General features: G+C 42.4%; 1 long non-coding RNA gene across 1 annotated transcript; it reads right to left on the minus strand.

Moving 5' to 3' along the window:
• Positions 1-857: 857 nt before the first annotated feature.
• On the minus strand, positions 858-24,845 carry LOC109191535. Its single transcript, XR_002055935.1, has 3 exons — positions 24,798-24,845; positions 1,701-1,794; positions 858-1,072 (listed from the first exon to the last, which is right to left on the minus strand). It is a non-coding gene; the product is annotated as an uncharacterized LOC109191535 (long non-coding RNA).
• Between the last annotated feature and the right edge of the window lie 390 nt (positions 24,846-25,235).

The following is a 25,235-nucleotide window of genomic DNA, read 5'->3' on the forward strand; positions in this document are numbered from 1 at the left end:
CCAGCGTAGTAACGAAAATACCCTGCTGTTGAAGGCACATCTGCATACTAAGATGTGCACTAAAGTGCGCAAATGATGCTTCCATTTTCTGGACGGTCTCACAAATACTACGATATTGCTCTTCCATATCCTTGTGCTGCTATTGCATTACTTCCCTTTCCTCACGCCACCAGTGGCCTCCAACCACACTGCTATTTCAGCCATTTCTAATTGTTTTTGCTTCAAGTGAGACACAGTTTCCTGAAAAAAAAAAAAAAAGCATAATGAGACCACAAAGATTGGTGTATAACCATTATAAACTGTAAAGTGGAAAAAATTCTACTTCTACTTTTGTAGGTGTTGCAGATCAGAATATTCAAGCAAACAACATACAGTTCATTCATTCTTAATTTACAGCTATTAAACCAACAACATAAATATCTTAGCATCTGCTAATGAATGAAAAATCAAAATACCCTAACATCTGTCTATACTTGGGGATGAGAAAACTTCAGAACCTTACCATGTTTTCTCATGTTTCAAAAGATTAATAGTTTAGTCAAAGAAAGGAACCCCAAAAGTAATTTACAAAGTATAAGGATAAATTCAGTTATTTTTTAAAAAATCGTTTAGAAGCAAATTGTACGTACCTCTACTTTGTCCCATGCTCCTTTTCTGACATCAGTTTTCAAATTTGAAACAATAGCAGAGCTAACTAACTGTCGATGCATGCCTATTTGAGTAATCTACAAATTCAAAAGTTGTGAACACCTATTTTGTTAAACTAATTAGAGAACGAAGAGATTGAGTAAAAGAATAACCAACCTTTCATGAATTGTCTTGCTTCTTCTTAAAACGCTAGAAAAAAACATACCTGATTCTTGCTCATAGCCAAACAGATTAAAATGACTAGACGATGCTACTCGTCGCTCGTCGACCAAATGCTGCTACTCGGCACTCGCAACCAGAGCTCGTTGACCAGATGTCAAATTAGAAAAGCTTGCCTTTCATTGGTACTTCAACAAGCATTCTAGAATTCCATGGTGGCCCGAGAAAGAAAGCCTTACAAGACACTAGAAATCAAAGCAAACCACTATAAAAAAATCAACAATATAAAAAGGAATACAACAATAAAACACTACACAGGCAGCAACCATCTAACAAGATAATGACAAGTGAATCTCTTCTCCTCTTCACCATCATTATAATGAAAACATCATTTAAGACTTGTTTAGTTTAAAATGAATAACATTTAATTCTCAACTATCTGTATGGACTATGGAGGGCAAGCTGATAAAGCAAGAAGCTTGATTAAGGATTAAGTGATTAACTAGGTTACACTTTAAGCTTTTATTAAAGCAATTGTGAACCACAATCAACATCAAATAAATGCAAAACAATTATGAGCCCTAACAAACTTGTAATCATCTTATTTGATCTAAAACGAAACCTCCAAACCTTAATATGCAAGTTCCAATACATTACATATCTAAGCATTTAAGTGCACAACCAAAAGTCATTTCACTTCATATATAGTGTGATGATATGGATGTCTCAACTGATCCTATTGAATCTAGTGATGAAGAGCCAGATATTCACTATTCACTGACTTTATCTTACGAATTTAGGGCTTAAATTATGATTTAGGGATAATGGAATTAGGAATTTAGGGATTAGGGTTTAAGATTAGAGTAATCAAAATATAGACCTATAGAACTAACCTGTAGCGCAGCAGAAATGGTGATGGCGACGAGCGACAGTGATGGCGATGAGTGACTTTGACGGCAAAGACCCAGGTGTGCGCTGCTAAGGAGACTGTAAATGCGAAAAACTTGAATTGTATATATTCAAAATTCAAAGTATCGGTTACAATGAAGTATCAAGTATATATCAAACAGGAAGGGGTACAATCTCTGTATATGAGAAGTCCTCTGATTCTCTACTAGCAGTATGCCTATTGGAAGTGTGCCGAATTTGGAATATGCCAAATTGGAAGTGTGCCGAGTTCAGAGTATGCTGAACTTAAAGTAGTTCTTTGTTGGAAGTATGCCGAATCCGGAATATGCTGAATTGGAAGTGTGCCTAGTTCAAAGTATATTGAACTGGAAGTATTCCAAGTTCGGGAGTATGCCGAACTGGAAGTGTGCCGAGTTCGGGAGTATGCCGAACTGGAAGTATGCCGAGTTCGGGAGTATGCCGAACTGGAAGTAGTTCCTTGCTGAAGGGCCTCCGGAGTTATGTAGCTTGTTCTTCAATGAAGGGCTAATATGCAGCTTGATCTTCAAAGAAGGGCTTCCGGTGTTCAAGTGGCGTGTTCCTCAGCGCGGTATACGCAGTACAACTGTGGGCGTGTTCCAGACGATATCCTGGAGAGATTTCGGCAGAGCTTCGATATGCAGATTTCCAGAGCTCTAATTCTTGAAAATGAAACCACTATTTATAGTGGTGAGTGTGAGGGAAAATCTCCAACCAACTCTTAATTCCTTATTTAATTTAATTTCTTTAATTAAATTAAGGAATGTACCGGGACACCATTGTGTCCAGGTTCATGATTTCATTAAATTTCCAAATAATATCAAATATTCAAATTCCTCAAAATTATATAATCCACATATAATTTTAGTGGGCCAAGACCAAGTCAAGCCCGCTAATTAGGCAACCCCATTCATCCAAGCAGCCTGGTCCAACTCGATTAAATATTTCACCATTTCAGGCCGAACAATCCAATATCCAATTACATTTAATTAAGTAATTAAACTAATTAATTATTCAATGGGCCATTTAATAAACCCAATTAAATAAATATTAGTTCAATTAGCCTAATTAAAGTAATTAATTTAGTAATTAAATATCCACCACGGTCCGATAATATTATTTAAATTTTCAATGCTTACAAATTGCCCCTTCGAGACTTGCTTGACGTGCCTTAAATGCAGAGGGAAGGTAGTCTCGAAATTAACCGGAGTAGTCCAAGTGTACACATTTGCATATGGCAGCTCAGAGTGCGTTCACAATCTCATCATTTAAACCTTGACTGCGCACATAACAATTTCTTAGCATCCAAATTGAATAGCATCCCTTAAAATTGTTTAGGAAAATTTAGCATAATTCATCTCAAAGATTTTAAAACAAGCTAGCCAAACAGAAGCCACCATTTCATTAACGGTCCATTTCACCATTGCCAAGTACGTTCGCAATCAACAGCCCATCTCATTTTTGACCAATCTTCTAATATTAATTTTGGCCAAAATCAACTTCTTAAAATATGAAATTTGAGGAGTCAGCATGTGTGAATTTTTTCAATGAAGCCGACGTTCCATGCCAATCCCAAGTAACTGCATCTCCTACTCCACCACATAATTAGCCGCAAAATATGAATTTGCTAAGGACTGATGCAACAACTTGATAGGGATAAAACCACAGAATCATAAACATACTCAAACTCTAGCAAATTTCAGCACTATAAATAGCCCCCAACAATTACAATTCTCCAAACCAAGGAATTCAGAGCTGTTTGCGATTAATCTTCATCCAAGCTGCAATCTCTTTCATAAGGTAATTTTAATTTTTTTTGTGCAGTATACTATCTTCTTGATTTTTATACAGCTTTCACCACAAGAGGGAGGACAAAAAAATCAAGAACGGAGGCATTGGGCAAGAAACACCTGAAAATTAATTTTTTCGGGCTTGGTTCTACCTTTGCTTGGCTCGCCATCTTCACCAACAGTGGACCGAAACCTTCCCGGAATTGATTTCCCGGCTGTTTTCACCACTGTTTGGATCTGCTCTTGCTACCGGACAGTGCCTCTCCATTCTCATTGCACTTGGCGATGAAGGACACGGAATCGCGCCGGCGATCTAGTATCGCATCGGACATCTGCTATGCTTCTTCTTGAGCTCTCCGCCGTCACCAGCCTTTGAGCGGAGCTTCTTGGGAATTGATTTCCCGAGTTGTTTTCCACCATTGCTTGGCTCTTCTCGCACCGTAATTGCAAAACATTGGACTAGGAACTGCTTGGGATCTCGCCATTTGCACGAACATTGGACCGAAACTTTTTGAAAATTAATTTTTCAGAATGTTTTTCACCACTGTTTGGACTCACGCCCCCCTCCACTGTGATTGGGAAAGAACAACAAAAGACACGTGAGAGACATTGGACAGAAAGCACTTGAGAATTAATTTTCTCGGGCTGTTTTCACCATTGTCAGATTCTCACTGTCAGCCACCATCATCGGGGAAGGCCACTGCTGGATGTTGCCTCAGGACGTTGCTCCGGCACGTCTTCTATCATCGGAGAGGAAAGCAGCCGAGTACTCACCGGGCATGTGCTCCGGCACGTCGCCGTCGTCACCGTAGGGCGTTGCTCCGGCCCCCCTCCATTCTCATCGCAGTTAGCAATGAAGGAAACGGAATCACGCCAGCGATCTAATATCGCATCGGATATCTGCCATACTCTCCGGGCATGTGCTCCGGCACGTTACGGACACACATCACCGTCGTCTTTGCCAACGAAGAAGAAACACTTGGGAATTGAGTTTTCCAGGCTTGTTTTCTATGGCGAAAACGCCGCAGGCGCGAAGCGTGGTAGGCCTGCGCCAGGGGAGGCCAGCTCAGTTCTCTTATCCATCGGTCCAATGCACTGGGCTCATCTCATGGAGGGAAAAGCATCGTTGCTTAGACTCACACCGCCGGTCGTTGTCATTGGTGACAGAAAGCTTCTGGCACGTCACCGGACACATGCCCCGGCATGTCGTCACCGTATGGTCGCCGCATGCAACCACTACCGCCGGTGAATATGCACCTTCGCTACGTACGGGATGACTACCATGTGGCTGCTCATGGTCTTGGAAAATCAGAAACCAACACCTTCTTTGTGATTGTCCATATACATAGATATATGATGCACGCGGCACGCCTCTACTTCGAAAGGAAAATAAGAAGTATCTGGCTTTGACTGAAGAAGGAACGATTAAATACACTGGCGCATCACCGATGTGCTCTCACTTTTGCTTTTCAAATGTCAGTTGAGTTGGTAGGTTGTCTTCTTCACTTTGCGTGTTTCAGCGTACATACACAATATATATACACTGTTTGTGCGTGAATGTATATATATGTATATAATAATATATATGTGATGCACTAACTTTATTTGTGTTGTGCAAATTACATATATGTTTATATACATATAATATATAAAACACGGCCCATGTTTAATATAATATACACATGCATCTTGTTTGCATGTATATATATATCACATATGCGTGGTCCATAGGTATATATATTTAATGTTTTTGTTTTGCCCAACCATTTGCATGCAATGCGTGGGTACATATAACACATATATACTTGATTCATAATTCATGTGCTTGATTTGCATGTATTGTGTATATATATGTATGTATATAATATATATAATATATACACATGCATAATCAATATTTTCTCGTGTATACATACATATATATATATATATATATATATATATATATATATATATATAATATGTATCAAAGGAGTCTTGAAAGATATGAGGCAGTTTCGATAATGATTTGATTCTAAGCTGCCTACGTACTCCTATGAAGGAGATCAAGTCAAACGTAGTTCAAATGATTTTTTTTTGAAAAATAGAGCCGTTCACAGTTTAGACTCATGCGGGCCAGGAGCGTCTATGATTTGGGTCTACCCATAGACAAAGCGAGATGCGTTAGCAGTTTAACCACGTGCTGCATTTTTTGTGGATGAGTCGTTCATCATATTTCCACGACTTGTGTTGACACCCCAAGTTTAAGGGTGGTAAAGCTTTAGGAACCTTCCATTAATTGGACCGATCTTCAAACCATCTTCACTAATCAGCTTGTAAGCCCCACCGGTGTAAAATTCTAAAATCACGTAGGGACCATCCCACCTTGAAGTGAACTTGTGAACGGTTTTTCTCGTGACGATGATGGGCCTGCGAACAGCTAGGACTTTGTCCCCAATTTGAAAGGAACGGGTCCTTACCCTTTTGTTAAAAGCTCTAGACATACGAGCTTGATAGCACTCCAAGCTTTGTTGTGCTTGCAGATGTTTTTCATCCAAGGCTTCTAACTCAGCCAAGCGTAGCTTAGCATTCTCATCATCAGTAAGACCCTCTTGTATAGCCAACCTAAAGGAAGGTATTTGGCGCTCTAGAGGTAAGACCTCTTCCACACTATACACCAACGAATATAGAGTGCTTTGAGTAGGTGTGCGATATGTGGTTCTATACGCCCACAAAGCTTCTTCCATTTTGTCATGCCAGTCTCTTTTTGATTTTGAGACCACTTTCTTCAATAAATTGCATAGGGTCTTGTTAAAAGCTTCAGCAAGCCCATTCGCAGCTGCATAGTAAGCTGATGAGTTTCGCTGCTTAAAGTCAAAAAGCTTGCAAATCTTGTCCATCAACTTGTTGTCAAAGGGTTTCCCGTTATCTGTTAAGATATATCGCGGGATACCAAATCGATAGACGATGTGGACACGGAGAAAGTCTGCAACATTTTCTTTCTTCACCTCCTTCAGGCCACGGCTTCAGCCCATTTTGAAAAGTAGTCAGTGGCAGCTAGTATGTATGCATGCCCTGCAGATGACTTAGGCGTAATTGGGCCAACCACATCAAGTCCCCAAGCATCAAATGGCCAAGATGCAACTGTTGGGTGTAGAGGTTCTGGTGGCTGATGAATAAAGTTTGCATGATATTGACAAGCTTGGCACCTTCGAGCATAGTCTATGCAATCCTTTACCATTGTAGGCCAATAACATCCCATTCGCTTAATGTGGAAATGCAACTTGGGACCGGATTGATGTGCACCGCAAACCCCAGAATGAGCTTCTTGCATAGCTTGTAAAGCTTCCTCTTCCCCTAGACATCGGAGAAATATTCCATCAAAGGAACGACGATACAATGTTTCTTTATAGTAGATGAAGCGAGGAGTTCGACGCTTTATATCCACCCTTTTACGGGGATCTTCAGCTAACTTTCCATCAGTGAGGTAGTCAATTAACGGTTGCCTCCAGTCGTCTTTGCCTATATCATACACTGAGGCAGTAGGGAGTTCAACAGTTTCATCAACTGAGCTGTCTTCATTAAAGATTGGTGGAACCACCCACCTTTGACATACTTGTATTCGGGCTGCAGGATGAGCAATAGTTGAAGCCAATGCGGCTAAGGCGTCAGCTTGCTTGTTTTCTTTCCTCGGTACATGTTCAATTGTGACGTCCCCTAACCATTGCATGAGTATCTTTGCATAATTGTTATATGGGACTAACTCCGCTTTTTTCACTTCATATAGACCCAACACTTGGTTTATGATCAACTTTGAATCTCCATAAATGTTAATTCTTAGTTGCTTCATGTCAGCCTCTATTTCGAGCCCAAGTATCAATGCTTGATACTCAGCAACGTTGTTTGAACATTGCTCGGTCAAGGTGAATGAATATGGCAACACCTCGCCTTCTGGAGTGACGAAGACAACTCCAGCACCTGCCCCTTCTCTATGCGAAGCTCCATCAAAGTACATTTTCCATGGGGGTAGGACTTCAATGACAAGCACATCTTCATCAGGCAAATCGTCAGACAACTCCCATTCAGCAGGTATTGGATGGTCTGCTAAGAAATCGGCTAAGGCTTGCCCCTTGACAGACTTCTGCGGCACATAGATGATTTCAAATTGTTGGAACAATAAGTACCACCTTGCAAGGCGGTCAGAGAGCACGACCTTCGCCATAACATACTTCACCGGGTTCGCTTTGGAAACAAGCCGGATTGTATGAGCCTCAAAGTAGTGCTTAAGTTTTTTGATGGCGAACACAAGTGCCAAACATAGCTTTTCAATTGGGGAGTACTTTAACTCGTTCGGGGTCATCATTCTACTAAGATAGTAGAGAGCATTCTCCTTCCCTTTGTCATTTTCTTGAGCAAGCAAGGCGCCCATAGAACAATCTTGGGCGGAGATATAAAGGATCAGTGGGCGACCATGGAAAGGAGCGGTTAGCACAGGCGGCTTCATCAAGTATGACTTGATACTCTCAGATGCGCTCTTGCATGCCTCGTCCCATATGAACGGGATGCCCTTTTTCATCAACCGACTAAAAGGTTGACATCTTCCTGCTAGGTTTGATATGAACCTTCGGATGTAAGCCAACTTCCCTTGTAAGCTTTTAAGCTCATGAAGGTTTCTCGGCTAAGGCATCTTCATTATGGCGTCAATCTTTGCTTGTTCAATCTCGATGCCCCTGTGTCGAACAGTAAACCCGAGGAACTTTCTAGCAGCAACCCCAAAAGCACATTTCAGGGGGTTCAATTTCAGTTGAAACTTTCGTAGGCGGTCGAAGACTTGCCTTAAATGCACCAAGTGATTTGTGCGCAATTTCGACTTCACAACCAGGTCGTCTACGTAGCATTCGACCATTTTATGGAGCATATCATCAAATATTGTCTGCATAGCCAGTTGGTATGTAGCACCTGCGTTTTTCAAACCAAAGGGCATTACTTTATAGTAGTAGATGCCTTTTGGTGTTCGGAATACAGTTAAGTCTTCATCTTCCGGCGCCATGCGGATTTGATTGTAACCGGAGGAGCCATCCATGAATGAAAGGATCTCATGCCCAGTCACGGCATCTATCATTAACTCCATGATAGGAAGCGGGAAGTCATCTTTCGGGCATGCCACATTGAGGTCCCGAAAATCTACGCAGACGCGGATCTGGCCGTTCTTCTTGCGCACGGGCACAATACTGGATATCCAGGTTGGATATTTAACGTCACTAATGAAGCCAGCCTCAATAAGCTTATTAACTTCTGTTTCAATCGAGGGAATGAGCTCGGGGCGGAAGCGTCGTTGAGCTTGCTTGACTGGGCGACACCCTTTCTTTACTGCTAAGCGGTGCACAGCTACCTTTGGGTCTAACCCTGGCATCTCCTTGTATGTCCATGCAAAGACATCAATATATTCTTTCAGCAATGTGACATAGATTTCTTCATCTTCATTGGATAGGAGTGCGCTAATGAAGATAGGACGAGGATTTTCAGGCGTTCCCAGATCAACTTCTTTTAATTCGTCCACCACGGCTCGTACCCCTTCTTCTAACTCATGGGGTGCCTCTTCCGCATCTTCTCCCTCAATCGGGGTTTCATCACATAACGTGATATGGAACGACGATGCCACCTCTTCTTGAGTAGTTGGTGGTACGTCATCACTTGAGCCTACGCTTTCCTCATTTTCTTCTTTATGTACGCGAGTGTGTACAATGATCTTCGGTTGGACTTTCAACACTTCACCGCATGAAACATGAATATATGTTTCTCGTCTCATCCGAGAAGGAATCATGCTTCTAAGCCTTTTGGGAGGTTCCACTTCAGCAGGAACATTGGCACTGTCTTTAATAACTTGGACAGCTCCAAGTCGATCATGCATTGACTTTCTCTTTAGGGCTTTAGGACTTGACCCCAGTCTATCAAAGACTGAGCGTCGAGAGTCCGCCTTACCGATTCGGTCGAAGACTGACTTCTTTTTGTCTTGCCTATTATCATTGGTAGGAGTGAGCTTTGGGTCATACTCGCTTCCCTCCGCGGAGATACAATTACTTGCAGCTCTGTTTATAAGAATTCGCACTGGTGTAGGGGGAACATAGCCCAACCCTTTGCGCGTTTGAGGTTCTTGGTGACTTGCCTTGCCTTTACCACCGGCTTCTGGGATAAGCTTTCCCAACTTCTGTGGCTCGTTGGGGTTATAGCCAGCCTTGGCTAGAAGCTTATAAGCGTTAGGGTCGAAACCCTCGGTACGTTTGGCGGGGAATATTTGGCCCACTTTATCACCACATTTCTCTTCGGATGATTTTGCTGCATTTGTTTTGAGTGTATCAATCCTTGCAAGCGGGAAGATGAGTTTTGTGTTGTGTTGATCTCCCTCTAAAACTTGTTTTCCCTTTGACTTTGATTGGGAAGGTGGATCGTCATTGCTTTCCTCAATATCTTCAACAATAACTTTCCTTTTAATGTAGAACTTTGCATCCGCAAAGTAAGACTCAGCCTCTGTGAAAGGGCTTTCATCGGCGACAACCTTTTCAACTACGCCGTTCTTTTCAAACATGAGGCATTGATGCCAAGACGAGGGTACCACCCCATTTTCATGTATCCACGGCCTTCCAAGTAACAAGTTATAAGATGTCCTCGCATCTATGACATGGCAGAGGACACCTGAACTTAGGCTCCCAATTCTTAAGTCAAGTCTGATGATGCCGATTGCTCTTTGCCCTCCCTGATTGAAGCCTTGTATCATTAGACGACTTTGGGCAAGCTCATCTGTAGATATACCAAGGTCCTTCACAGCTTGGAGGGATAGGATGTTGACAGCTGAGCCTTGATGTTGGTCCCGATAGGGTGGTAAAAAGTCTAGAGGGGGGGGGGGGGGGGGGCGGTGAATAGACTTTTTAAACTTTTTCACAATTAATAACACTTTGGTAATTTCAACTCTAAGTAACAAGATATGAAACTTAGATGCGCAGCGGAATAATTAAAACAACCAAGTGTTACGTAAGATCAAAGAGATATATCACATGCAATATTATGGATATGCTTGCAAAGGCTCAAATAATAAGTATGCTAATTTATGCCCACATGCAAATGTGAAATCTACTAGACCCAGATGAATAAATTCGAACAGTATATAAAATGGGTCAGTCAAATATTCAACATGCAAGACAACAAAATATTTAAAGAGATGGTGCACTCAATGTGTGTGTGATATCACGTGTGAATCAATGAGTGAATCCAAAAGGAATTGTGTCTGCATGCACTTGTAAAGTCACATAACCCAAACAATAATGAATAAGACGAATAGTAAATGGGTTAGTATGCATGCAATAATAAATAAAGGCAGTATGTAAATGAGAGAGGCAATTTATAGTGGTTCAGAGGTGGTGTAATCTTCCTAGTCCACTCTTCTCCTTTCACTCCAAGGAGGAAATTCACTATCTCGTTCACCCAGATACAAATAGTGAATCAAGTGCACACAGGCACTTCCCGAGTATTTTGCACAAATCTACACTCAATCCCGAGTATTTCGCACAAAGCTATACTCCCGAGTATCTCGCACAAAGCTATACTCCTACACCAACTAAGTGTCTTGCACCCAGCTACACTTTGCACCACCGAGCGTCTTGCACACAGCTACACTCAGCAACCACGAGTGTCTCGCACAAAGCTACACTCACGAGTGTCTCGCACAAAGCTACACTCAACAGGGTAGTGTCTTGCACAAAGCTACACTCAACCCTCTTCTACACACAGTAGAGGTAAGTTTAAGAGAAAACAAATTTCTCTTCTAATGACTTGAAGAATCTCTCGTGTAAGCTCAAACTAGATATTTCGAATTTTTCTCTTTGTGTATTGCGTTGCCTTCTCTGCCCTGCTTCATGTCTTCAAGTCATCTTGGTATATATAGCTGAAGAAGCTATATTACCATTGTAGCTTCAATTAATCTTGATCATTCATCTTGATCAGCTACACTTATTGCCAACTTGCATTGCGGTGATTTAATGCAAGAGATGGGCTTCCACGGTGAGTTTGAAAATCCTCACCTGACAAATCTTCAAAAGTCATATATATCGGCTCATCAGCTGAATCTTCTCCGAAAAATAATTACCTTATCTTGACGGATTCAAAATGATGAAATCTTCCAAAAGATTTTCTGTTGATTCTTGCTTGTGTAAAAATTATATCTTCGTCCATTTCTTCTTCTGAAATGATTTGAGATGCATAGCAAGATATTTAAATGAGAAAGAAGATGTGTAGAAGAATTCACGTGCATCTTTCTTATCATGTCCACAAGCTTCCAAACTTGTAGTCAATTTAGTATGACATGTGTCCACATTGTAGCATGCACCCAACAAGTGTCATACTTATAAAATGTGCTTCCAATGGGATTTGATCACGAGCCCAATCAGATTTGTCTTCCAAGCTTGTACTACTACGCCATATTAACTTATTGGTTAATATTTCTGGATTTAATCTTTATTCCTAGAATGGCTTTAGTAGAATTTCACATTAATTCGTAGAATAATCCGAGTCTGCCCCTTGGTCGTCCCCATCAGCTCCTTAGTCGCCCCCTTCTTTATCTCTTACTTAAAAATGTAGAAATTGAGTCTCAAACCCATGACCTCTGACTTTAATCACCTTGTTCCTTATCCACTTCACCGCTTCAACCTTTGGAGTTTTCCAAGGTAAATAAATCTCAAATAGTAACATTCTGGATAAGTATATTTTGCTAAGAATTCGTAGACTTTTATGGCTTGACTTGGGACTTAGGCTAATAGACAACTAGACTCAAAATAAAATAGGGGGTTCTAAAAAATACAAATTTGGCTCATCAAAACTATTACATATTATTCCTAACACTTGATCAACCATAATTATTTTGAGTTTTTGCCCACGGGTGTAGCCTTCAACAAATAATGGGCGATTGTGTGGCGTGCCTCCAAGTAACAAGTCTTCATCCTTGAAGGTAATTTCTGTGGAATAGGAAGTAGCCTTATGCATTAGCACTTCCTCATCCTCGATATGTTTAGGAGATGAACATTCACCTCCATCTTCTGGCTTGTCATTTGTATTTAAGCAGGAGCTAGAAGTGCCTGCCCCTTGAAGATCAAATCCCTTTGGCATATATTGAGCCAAAGGAACTGGTGCACGTGGCTGTTTGACATGGCCCTTCGTCTTTGATTTGCGGGCATGAGTATTTTTTGAGGTTTTCTCAAGCCAACTTTTCACTATGTGCTTTTGATGCTTCACAGGCTCAACTTTCTTTTTTCTATGAGTGACAATCACCCATTTTCCTTCGGATGTGTTATCGTTCTGCCGTGGTTCTGAACTTTGACCGACAGCGTGCTTAACAATGAAGGGGAGTGGACGCTTCCGTTGTTTCCCATCTTCCTTTTCAGTACACAGCGGAGAGAACCGTCCGAGTGTAATTGAGATTTGATTCGAGCTCGCGTTAGCATCAGCGAGCTCAATTTTTCCATCCCTGGCCAGTGTCATTACTTTGTCTTTGAAGATAAAGCATTTCTCAATCGGATGACCAAGAAGACGGTGGTACTTGTAGTAATATGGGTCATCCACCCTTGTAGCTTCATCAGGACGTTTCATTTCAGACAACTCAATGAGTCTGAGTTTGAGTAGCTCATCAAACATAGGAGATACATCGGAATCCATGAAATGATAAGTCTTCTCCTGCCTTCCTTCAATTGTCGGCCTTCTACCACCCCTTGACGGGCCAGAAAATGATCTTGACCTAGGCCTTTCAGTTGCCTTAGTGAAGACTGTCATAGGAGTAGCCTTCACTGTAACACCCCAGATTTTCAAGACATTTAAAACTTATAAAATAAAGATATTATCTCATTAAATCCCAAAACATAATACAAGTGTACGGGGTGCTATGCCACACCTGAGCTGGAGAACCCAGGTGCACAGGCTAACTAACTAATATCCTCAATAATGTAAATGCATAATATGGCACGCAGGCCGAAAGGGGACCAACTACTTCTACGTTCCGAGTACTAGCGCTCTCCAGTGACTTATTCTTCTGCGCTCTCCATACGATACAACCTAGGGTTCTAATCACTTTTATATCAACAAGAATACGGTTCGTCTTCTAATTGCAAGATTCGGTAAGAATAACACATAAACATCAAGAACATCACACAATTATCAAGAACAACACATAATCATCAAGAACTCCATATAATCATCAAGAATCTCCCAATATCAAGATTATCAAGATCCCTCATGGGATCATCATATCAATCATCAATAATAATCATCACAAACCATTAATACAACAATAATATGGGGAAACCCTAAGGGGGAATCATAGCTATGAAAATAGGTTTTGTTGAGACATGGGTTACCTCTTAGCCTTAATTAATTCCTTGGCTATGAAGGGTCTTTCTTTAAGCTTTCTTGCTTTCTTGATTTCTTCTAAGGGGATTCTTGGAGCACTTTGGGGTGGTGGAACGTTTATTGTGGTGGGGGGTTCTAGGTGCCTCTTAAGTCCCCTATTTATATATTTAGGAGTCCTGGTTAGGAACTAATATTATAGGCTTGCTAATTCTATTCCTTTTGGAACTAAGGATTGGGTTTAGGGATAAGGGTCCATGGTCCATAGTGGACCATATTAATTAATTAAAGGGAATCCTAATCGTAGTCTGAATAGTAAAAGGCCTACTTCCTTTATTCCTAATAGATAACTAGGTCTAGGATTCTTAATTAGAATCTGAATAGTAAAGGGTTTACTTTCTTTATTCCTAATAGGCTTAGGACTCTAATTTAGGCAAGGGTCCACGGTTCATGGTGGACGGAAACCTAACCGAATTAAATCATATTTAATTATTATTAATGGGATTAATTTAATAATTAATCCGGGATTGAAGGCCGTAACACGGGGTGTTACATTCACATTCATCACTTCTTTCTTTTCCTGCTTTGGAAAAGGTTTGTTCCACTTTTTAACTTCTTGTTTTCCAGGTGCATTGGAGGAGCTAGGCAAGTACAATATGTTGAGCCCTCCGCTGGCTTCGATGCTCAACTCCATGTCGTGAGCACGACTGGATAACTCCTCAAAGGACTTTGGCTTAATCCCTTGTAGGATATAGGAGAGTTCAAAGTGCATTCCTTGGATGCGCATCTCAATTACAGAACTTTGGGATATTCTTTCTTTGCAATTCAGGCATAGTTCCCTCCACCTTTCGATTTAGGCACCGACGCGTTCACCCTTCCATTGGTGAGTAGTTGTGAGTTCCAAGAAGCTAACCGTTCTCCTGGTGCTATAGAAACGGGTTAAGAACTCACGTTCCATATCATGCCAGCTATCAATGCAGCCGGGCGCAAGGTCAGTGTACCAATCAAACGCAGTTCCCTTTAATGAACGGACAAACTGCTTTACCAACAGATCGCCATAAGTCCCTGCATCATTGCATGTTTCCACAAAGTGGGCAATGTGCTGTCGGGGATTTCCCTTGCCATCGAATTGCTGGAACTTAGGAGGTTGATAGCCGTAGGCATTTTCAATTCCTCAATTCTTTGTGTGTAGGGCTTAGCATAGGAATATGAAGGTTGGCCTTCATCCAACTTGCCATTGATGGCCCCCATTATGTAGTCCTTCAACTGATGCACCGGTATCATGCCTTCGGTAACTGGAATAGTTTTCTCAGTTGCAGGTAAGTGGGAAGCAGCTTCTCCTACCACATGGCTAACATGAGGTGGTGGTGATTGCTGACCAACCTCTTCATGCCCTTCAGGTTGCTTTCCTGGAGCACGGCTTCCTTGCTCCTCCATGTTTCTTCCTACCCTATTATCGAGGGTGTTAAGCCGTTTCTCTTGATTTTGGAGAGTGACAGCCATTCCTTCCAGAGACTTAGCAATTCTAGCTAATTGCTCCTCCACAGACTCTGTGTTTGTCGCCATTGCCGGCATGACGTTGTAGACATAACGAATCAAATACAAGAAACGAACGGCACATAACCTATCATGCTTTTCTAAATATAATCAACACCCAAACATGCGATTTCCCCCACCCGATAATCCAAGAATAAGATCATACGATACAACCTAGGGTTCTAATCACTTTTATATCAACAAGAATACGGTTCGTCTTCTAATTGCAAGATTCGGTAAGAATAACACATAAACATCAAGAACATCACACAATTATCAAGAACAACACATAATCATCAAGAACTCCATATAATCATCAAGAATCTCCCAATATCAAGATTATCAAGATCCCTCATGGGATCATCATATCAATCATCAATAATAATCATCACAAACCATTAATACAACAATAATATGGGGAAACCCTAAGGGGGAATCATAGCTATGAAAATAGGTTTTGTTGAGACATGGGTTACCTCTTAGCCTTAATTAATTCCTTGGCTATGAAGGGTCTTTCTTTAAGCTTTCTTGCTTTCTTGATTTCTTCTAAGGGGATTCTTGGAGCACTTTGGGGTGGTGGAACGTTTATTGTGGTGGGGGGTTCTAGGTGCCTCTTAAGTCCCCTATTTATATATTTAGGAGTCCTGGTTAGGAACTAATATTATAGGCTTGCTAATTCTATTCCTTTTGGAACTAAGGATTGGGTTTAGGGATAAGGGTCCATGGTCCATAGTGGACCATATTAATTAATTAAAGGGAATCCTAATCGTAGTCTGAATAGTAAAAGGCCTACTTCCTTTATTCCTAATAGATAACTAGGTCTAGGATTCCTAATTAGAATCTGAATAGTAAAGGGTTTACTTTCTTTATTCCTAATAGGCTTAGGACTCTAATTTAGGCAAGGGTCCACGGTTCATGGTGGACGGAAACCTAACCGAATTAAATCATATTTAATTATTATTAATGGGATTAATTTAATAATTAATCCGGGATTGAAGGCCGTAACACGGGGTGTTACACTCTCCCCCCCTTACGAGAAGCTTCGTCCCCGAAGCTTGGAAATCATTGCAGGGTTAACGAGTCAAGAGAAGAACCGTGGTCCTATAGAGAAGGTATTCCACGGGGAAATTGTATACTTGAATGCCTATGTGTGTTGGGTTTTTGGGAGCGATTAGGTTTTACAGGGCTAAGAGAGTGGGTTTCAAACTTGAGGACACGGTGAATTCAGGAATTAGGATCAAGTTTTCGAGGTTGCAACTTAGGTTGTGAGGTTGCCACTTGTATGGAATCGTTAAAACATGGGATTGAGAATGGGGTCTGAAGGGTAGAAAGGGTTTTGAAATAAGGAAGGGGCCGATTTTCCGAGGGAGGAAAAGGAATTCGGCTAGGATGGGTTAAGGTTTCTCGATCCCAAGTGAATAATCTGGTTAGATGCTTTGATCATGATGTGCCAACGAGCTGATGATCCTCCTTCCTTGGTGTTGGTGCTTGCTTGACTTTAAGATCCTTGTTTAGACCTTGCTTCCCAGGCTAAGGTTTCATCCTTCTCTTCTTTCTTGAGGGAATTTCCCGTGGTGATTCAACACTTACTTCTTTAATGCGCCCAAGGTCTTGACCGAGTTGGGTCAACCAAGCCAATCTCTTAGGGCGTACTTCCCAAATTCTTCTCAAAGTCTATTGGGAGTCGATGGACTTTGGGTTGAATTTCTCTTCTTATTGAATTTCATCTCCTCTTTAGTGGATGAAATTCTTAGTAAGACTTCATGTCTTACCAGAGGTTCGGCATTGTTGTGCCTTGTTTGTGTTATTTTTAATGATGAAGGTGTCCTTGCGTGTCCTTTTTCTTTTAAAGTGCAGTCGGTTACCAAATCTCGTTGTGGGATGACTCGGCGACTTTACGAGTCACCTCATTTCCTTGTGGGTCCTTAATGACCCTTGAAGTCTTGGCGCGAATGTGTTCTTCACCCTTTTGCTTAGCACCATGGGCTACGTAGTTCTTGATTCCATACAACTTGTAAGGAGTCCTCTGATTTGCTCGAACGATGTCCATGGTTTGGAGGAGTCCCGGTCCCTCCGTAGCATTTTGACTTTTAAGGTTTTCGTGGGTTCTTAGTACGAGTTCCCAACTCGCCTCCTTGGTTTGCGCAATCCTTTACGCCAAACATCCCTAGTCGGTTGTATCGTAGGATCCGATTTCAATTACTCGTGCAATGTAATTGATTGTGATTTCCCGATGGTGTCTCGTGCGTCAAGGTCATTTACGTAGGACACTATGTTTGGGGGGTCCATGGTTCCTTACCCAAGACTCACATTCCTCAATCGAGGCACACAAGTGCACCACAAATCAATAAAATGAGGGGTTAAGAAATCAGCACATTGTACCAGTGGGCGCGAGGTGGGCGGTCGTCCGCCTGCCAAGCTCCTACCAAGGACCCGCCAAGGTCCCGTCAAGGACCCGTTGGGGACCCGCGGGAAAGTGACTAGGAATAGTCAATTCCTTCGGGAAAGACCCCAAAAATGCACAGATTCATGTCCTGACAAGTCCCATGCCCTTGTGCACAATAAAAGGGACTTGGATACATAGGATGACCCATCGTACAATGTTCATTGATCCTTAAGCACGAGTTCTAGAGGTAGATATACATACATATATATATCTATGTTTTCTTGGTCTGGGTTTAAAGGGGTGTAAGAAGTGCAAGGGCTAGGTTTCAAAGTCGAGGGGCGGATAGGGTCGATGTCTCAAGGTCGTAATACAGGAAGGAAGGTTGCCACCTTGTATGGGTTTGTCTGTAATGAGGGATCAAGAGCGAGGTTTGAAGTGATAGGACGGATTCTTTAACGAAATGGTACTTGATTGGCAAGGGGAGGGAAATGGGCTAAGGACTCTTGGCTTCGAGTGATTATGCCTGTTTGGGGCTTGGTTGTGGCATGCAGTCGAACTGGTGATCCCTTTTCCTTGGCTTTGTTTGATTCTAAGATTTTCGTTTGATCTTCTCTTCCCGTGTCGAAGTCCCCTTCGTTTCTATGGCTTCCAGGAGAATTCTCGTGATGGTTTCCGTGCACGTTCCCCTCGGATGTCCAGAAGTCTGGACCCAGTCGGTTTAGTGGGTCAAACCCCTAGGTCTTGACTCCTAATCCTTGCCGAGGGTTCTTAAGGGTAAGGGGGTTTCGGGTTAGTCTTTCTTGTTCTATTTGGGTTTCATCCCTTCGTTGGTGGATGAAATTCTTAGCAAGGATTTATGTCCTCCTCGAGGTTCGGCCTGTTGCACCTATTTGACGATGTTTTCTGTAGCGAGGGCCCCTGACACATTGAACGTATTTGTTTTGCCCGCTCTTGTCAACGCATGGCGTTCTTTGGTGGCGTACGTACAGGCTATGGTTTCTCGTGAAGCCTTCACGGTTTTCGTGCAAGGGTGGGGTGATACGTAATCGTAACCTCCACCTACTTCGCTGATTCCTATCTAACAACTTATTTTAATATTGAATCAATGAATGTCGGTTCTTCACGCCCCTGGGTAGGGTAAGGGCCTTATGCTGCTCTACGGTTTTTAACAGGGTTTCCAAACGGAGTGGGGATATGAACTTAGAGTAAGGGCAATAACAATTTAGGGTTTCCGAGGGTTTGGGTTAAGCGTAACAAAGGGTGAGCAAGGTCATGACGGTTGCGAATTTGCTCTTAAGGTAATTAAGGATTCGGAGTGGGAGTTTTCAACAAATAGGGGTATCAAGATGCTGGGGTTTCAGGGCGGATGATATTTTAAATTGGGGTGGTGGGGTCGCAAGGTGTCGCGATATACTTACCTTGCACCCAAGGATTCGACTAATGGTGTCGTTCCTTCGCTACTTTAATAGGTGTCCTAGTTCTCCTTCCTGTTTGTTGTAGCCGCAACCTGGGTTTGCCGAGATAAGGCAACTTGTCGGAAGGTGCATGTCATTTGTCTGACTCGGGGGTTACCGTGGTTACCCTGGGTTGGTGCGTATTGCAGTCCGTCCCTTTTAGCAGTCCTGACTGTAACGCCTCTTCTTAGTAGTCATCCAAATCTTCCTTTTCTTTGGTCAGGGTCCTTGTCAAGTCTTTTGACGGGAGTTAGGGCAAGGCGATTTATCGGGTAAGTGTACGTTACCCAGTTGTGGAAGTAAACTTATCTATTCGCACCCTTACCTGGTGTGGTAAGCGTAGGGGGAGGTTCCTTTAAGTTAGAGAGGGATGAAGTGAGGGGAGGTTATGTGTAGGTTTCACAATCTCACTGCGCGTCCTAAGATTCCTGGATCCTATGTTCCTAAGTACCTAGAGTTCAAGCCTAGTGTCCTAGAGTTCGGTCTTAAGAGTCTTATCCTAGGGTCAAACTTAAGCTCTGATACCAACTGTAACACCCCAGATTTTCAAGACATTTAAAACTTATAAAATAAAGGTATTATCTCATTAAATCCCAAAACATAATACAAGTGTACGGGGTGCTATGCCACACCTGAGCTGGAGAACCCAGGTGCACAGGCTAACTAACTAATATCCTCAATAATTTAAATGCATAATATGGCACGCAGGCCGAAAGGGGACCAACTACTTCTACGTTCCGAGTACTAGCGCTCTCCAGTGACTTATTCTTCTGTGCCTGAAAGCCAAATATATCTGTTCAGCGAGAGATGCTGGTAACCCACTCCAACGCGTTGAAATACAATACATATAGAGATATATATAGATATACGAAAACCGTTTTGAGCATGAGAATATATCCTACGAATCTAGCTTTAAAACCGGGAATGACTCGACAGATAAGGTCAGACACAAGCAACAGTTATAACGAGCATGTGCAGTTCACAACAGATAAGGCAGGTAAGGCAGAGCATAAACAATGATCATAACCCAACATGAACAATCCCCAATATAAATCCCATAGTCACATCCCCCAAGACACTCATAATCACAACTCGTCCATATCACAACACATAACGCACGTTGTTGGCGCCACAGGACCACTCGCATGCCCATACATGCGGGTCAGCGCATATAGCTCTGACACGGCCCCACAGCACCATGCCCCGTATCGCAACACGGGGAGGCCGATCGCAACCGACCGATGAACCGCAGCTCATCAGAATGTTTGATCACAACCAAACAGTGGACCGCAGCCCAAGAGAGTATGTCATCTGACTATAGCCAGGAATTCCCATCTGACTACAGCCAGCCTCTGAACCGCAGCTCAGGAAAGATGTCACCTGATTGCAGCCAGGAATTCCCATCTGACTACAACCAGCTTCTGGACCGCAGCCTAGGATACCGTCATCCGACTACAGCCAGGAATTCCCATCTGACCATAGCCGGCTTCTGAACCGCAGCTCAGGATAACCAATCCGATCGCAACCGAATTGGGGTAACACGCACACATAACACATAGCAAGCACATGCAACCCACATTACACATTGGGAAGGGGGATAAAGCGTATAACAACCTTATGCGTGATTCATCACGTACTAAGAATAGTCCTAAGGGGGTCATACTTCTTCCACCTAGGTCAACGGGATACCAATTCAACTAGCATGCAATATAATAGACTCATAAACCTACGAACGGTACCCGAAATATCAAACTAGACATAGGCACGACAAACGGGGTCCGTTGGTACACCACAGGGATCGGGGAAACATCAAACGGGGAAGCCGGGGTCCCGAGGGGGGGGAAATTCCAGCGGGGAGCCGGTGGGTGGGGGTCCACCCGCCGGCTGCCCGCCGGTAACACTGTACCGGGCAGCGGGTGCCCGGCGGGCAGCTGCCCGCCCGTCGGCTGCCCGCTGCCGGAACTGCCCGTGAATGCCGCGGGTAGGTGGCGGGTCCCCTACCCCCACCTACCCCCCACTGACTCTTTTCAACACTTTTCACCCCGGGAACCGATGTGGAACCCGAAACCATGCTTAGACACTTTACAACGCAATTAACAACAACACGTAGACAATTAACGAATCAAATACAAGAAACGAACGGCACATAACCTATCATGCTTTTCTAAATATAATCAACACCCAAACATGCGATTTCCCCCACCCGATAATCCAAGAATAAGATCATACGATACAACCTAGGGTTCTAATCACTTTTATATCAACAAGAATACGGTTCGTCTTCTAATTGCAAGATTCGGTAAGAATAACACATAAACATCAAGAACATCACACAATTATCAAGAACAACACATAATCATCAAGAACTCCATATAATCATAAAGAATCTCCCAATATCAAGATTATCAAGATCCCTCATGGGATCATCATATCAATCATCAATAATAATCATCACAAACCATTAATACACAATAATATGGGGAAACCCTAAGGGGGCATCATAGCTATGAAAATAGGTTTTGTTGAGACATGGGTTACCTCTTAGCCTTAATTAATTCCTTGGCTATGAAGGGTCTTTCTTTAAGCTTTCTTGCTTTCTTGATTTCTTCTAAGGGGATTCTTGGAGCACTTTGGGGTGGTGGAACGTTTATTGTGGTGGGGGGTTCTAGGTGCCTCTTAAGTCCCCTATTTATATATTTAGGAGTCCTGGTTAGGAACTAATATTATAGGCTTGCTAATTCTATTCCTTTTGGAACTAAGGATTGGGTTTAGGGATAAGGGTCCATGGTCCATAGTGGACCATATTAATTAATTAAAGGGAATCCTAATCGTAGTCTGAATAGTAAAAGGCCTACTTCCTTTATTCCTAATAGATAACTAGGTCTAGGATTCTTAATTAGAATCTGAATAGTAAAGGGTTTACTTTCTTTATTCCTAATAGGCTTAGGACTCTAATTTAGGCAAGGGTCCACGGTTCATGGTGGACGGTAACCTAACTGAATTAAATCATATTTAATTATTATTAATGGGATTAATTTAATAATTAATCCGGGATTGAAGGCCGTAACACGGGGTGTTACATTCACATTCATCACTTCTTTCTTTTCCTGCTTTGGAAAATGTTTGTTCCACTTTTTAACTTCTTGTTTTCCAGGTGCATTGGAGGAGCTAGGCAAGTTCAATATGTTGAGCCCTCCGCTGGCTTCGATGCTCAACTCCATGTCGTGAGCACGACTGGATAACTCCTCAAAGGACTTTGGCTTAATCCCTTGTAGGATATAGGAGAGTTCAAAGTGCATTCCTTGGATGCGCATCTCAATTACAGAACTTTGGGATATTCTTTCTTTGCAATTCAGGCATAGTTCCCTCCACCTTTCGATGTAGGCACCGACGCGTTCACCCTTCCATTGGTGAGTAGTGGTGAGTTCCAAGAAGCTAACCGTTCTCCTTGTGCTATAGAAACGGGTTAAGAACTCACGTTCCATATCATGCCAGCTATCAATGCAGCCGGGCGCAAGGTCAGTGTACCAATCAAACGCAGTTCCCTTTAATGAACGGACAAACTGCTTTACCAACAGATCGCCATAAGTCCCTGCATCATTGCATGTTTCCACAAAGTGGGCAATGTGCTGTCGGGGATTTCCCTTGCCATCGAATTGCTGGAACTTAGGAGGTTGATAGCCGTAGGCATTTTCAATTCCTCAATTCTTTGTGTGTAGGGCTTAGCATAGGAATATGAAGGTTGGCCTTCATCCAACTTGCCTTTGATGGCCCCCATTATGTAGTCCTTCAACTGATCCACCGGTATCATGCCTTCGGTAACTGGAATAGTTTTCTCAGTTGCAGGTAAGTGGGAAGCAGCTTCTCTTACCACATGGCTAACATGAGGTGGTGGTGATTGCTGACCAACCTCTTCATGCCCTTCAGGTTGCTTTCCTGGAGCACGGCTTCCTTGCTCCTCCATGTTTCTTCCTACCCTATTATCGAGGGTGTTAAGCCGTTTCTCTTGATTTTGGAGAGTGACAGCCATTCCTTCCAGAGACTTAGCAATTCTAGCTAATTACTCCTCCACAGACTCTGTGTTTGTCGCCATGGCCGGCATGACGTTGTAGACATGCGACCACTCAGGTGCAGCCTTCTATAATGGATGTGGCGGAGTTACGGGGGAAGTGCTCCCACTACTAGCATTCCCTTGCATAGAAGTTGGACTACCATCATCGGTAGCTCCCTTGGGAGAGGGTGGATTTCCAGCAAAAGCTATTGCCTTTGAGGCAGCAGGGGCCTTGTCGAGTCTTCGAACCACACGTCGTGCCATGGACTGAGGTTCAGGCACTTGGACCCCCAAATCCTTTGCGCGGTTCCTTGTCAGCGGACCTTGCGTTTTCTGGGTTGTGCCAGGGCTAGCTACAGGCGTAGACTTGGACTTGGTAGCTTGGGCATAGGTCCTCCTGAACATGGGATTGTTCGATGCCATTTGATGCGCAGGTTGAGATATAGTAGTAGTAGAGAGATGAGAGGCAGAGCTGTCCCTCTCATCTATATATGAGAAGTCCTCTGATTCTCTACTAGCAGTATGCCTATTGGAAGTGTGCCGAATTCGGAATATGCCAAATTGGAAGTGTGCCGAGTTCAGAGTATGCTGAACTTGAAGTAGTTCTTTGTTGGAAGTATGCCGAATCCGGAATATGCTGAATTGGAAGTGTGCCTAGTTCGAAGTATATTGAACTGGAAGTATGCCAAGTTAGGGAGTATGCCGAACTGGAAGTATGCCGAGTTCGGGAGTATGCCGAACTGGAAGTATGCCGAGTTCGGGAGTATGCCGAACTGGAAGTAGTTCCTTGCTGAAGGACCTCCGGAGTTATGTAGCTTGTTCTTCAATGAAGGGCTAATATGCAGCTTGATCTTCAAAGAAGGGCTTCCGGTGTTCAAGTGGCGTGTTCCTCAGCGCGGTATACGCAGTACAACTGCGGGCGTGTTCCAGACGATATCCTGGAGAGATTTCGGCAGAGCTTCGATATGCAGATTTCCAGAGCTCTAATTCTTGAAAATGAAACCACTATTTATAGTGGTGAGTGTGAGGGAAAATCTCCAACCAACTCTTAATTCCTCATTTAATTTAATTACTTTAATTAAATTAAGGAATGTACCGGGACACCATTGTGTCCAGGTTCATGATTTCATTAAATTTCCAAATAATATCAAATATTCAAATTCCTCAAAATTATATAATCCACATATAATTTTAGTGGGCCAAGACCAAGTCAAGCCCGCTAATTAGGCAACCCCATTCATCCAAGCAGCCTGGTCCAACTCGATTAAATATTTCACCATTTCGGGCCGAACAATCCAATATCCAATTACATTTAATTAAGTAATTAAACTAATTAATTATTCAATGGGCCATTTAATAAACCCAATTAAATAAATATTAGTTCAATTAGCCTAATTAAAGTAATTAATTTAGTAATTAAATATCCACCACGGTCCGATAATATTATTTAAATTTTCAATGCTTACAGAGACGAAGGAGACGAAGATCTGCTATTGGTGGGGGAGGCGGGAAGAAGCAGCTAAAGCGACGGCTTCTATGAATACAATAGATTTGCTGTGAGAGACTTGAGTGGAATAAGAAGAAGAGAGCGGTGTCTTCAAAAAAAAAAAAAAGAGAGCGGTGTCTTTTTAAAAAAAAAAAGAAAGAAAGAAAGAGAGCGGAGAATAAATTAGCTAGCCTATATATATGTGTACTGTAAAGGTATTTCCGACTACTGAATGTGGTCGGAACAACGAATATCAATTTAAAAAATTCGAATGGCGAAAATATTTCAATATTTTTTCGTCCAGCCCAATCTTTTGACGGAAAATTAAAAAAATACCACCTTTTCCGACCCTTTTTGTGGGTGGTCGGAAAAGTGGTCAGAATTTAAGCATTTTCCAGCAGTGTATATACTAATACACATTAATTAATTGATA

Source organism: Ipomoea nil, unplaced genomic scaffold (assembly GCF_001879475.1).
Source record: "Ipomoea nil cultivar Tokyo-kokei standard unplaced genomic scaffold, Asagao_1.1 scaffold1673, whole genome shotgun sequence".
NCBI lineage: Eukaryota > Viridiplantae > Streptophyta > Magnoliopsida > Solanales > Convolvulaceae > Ipomoea > Ipomoea nil.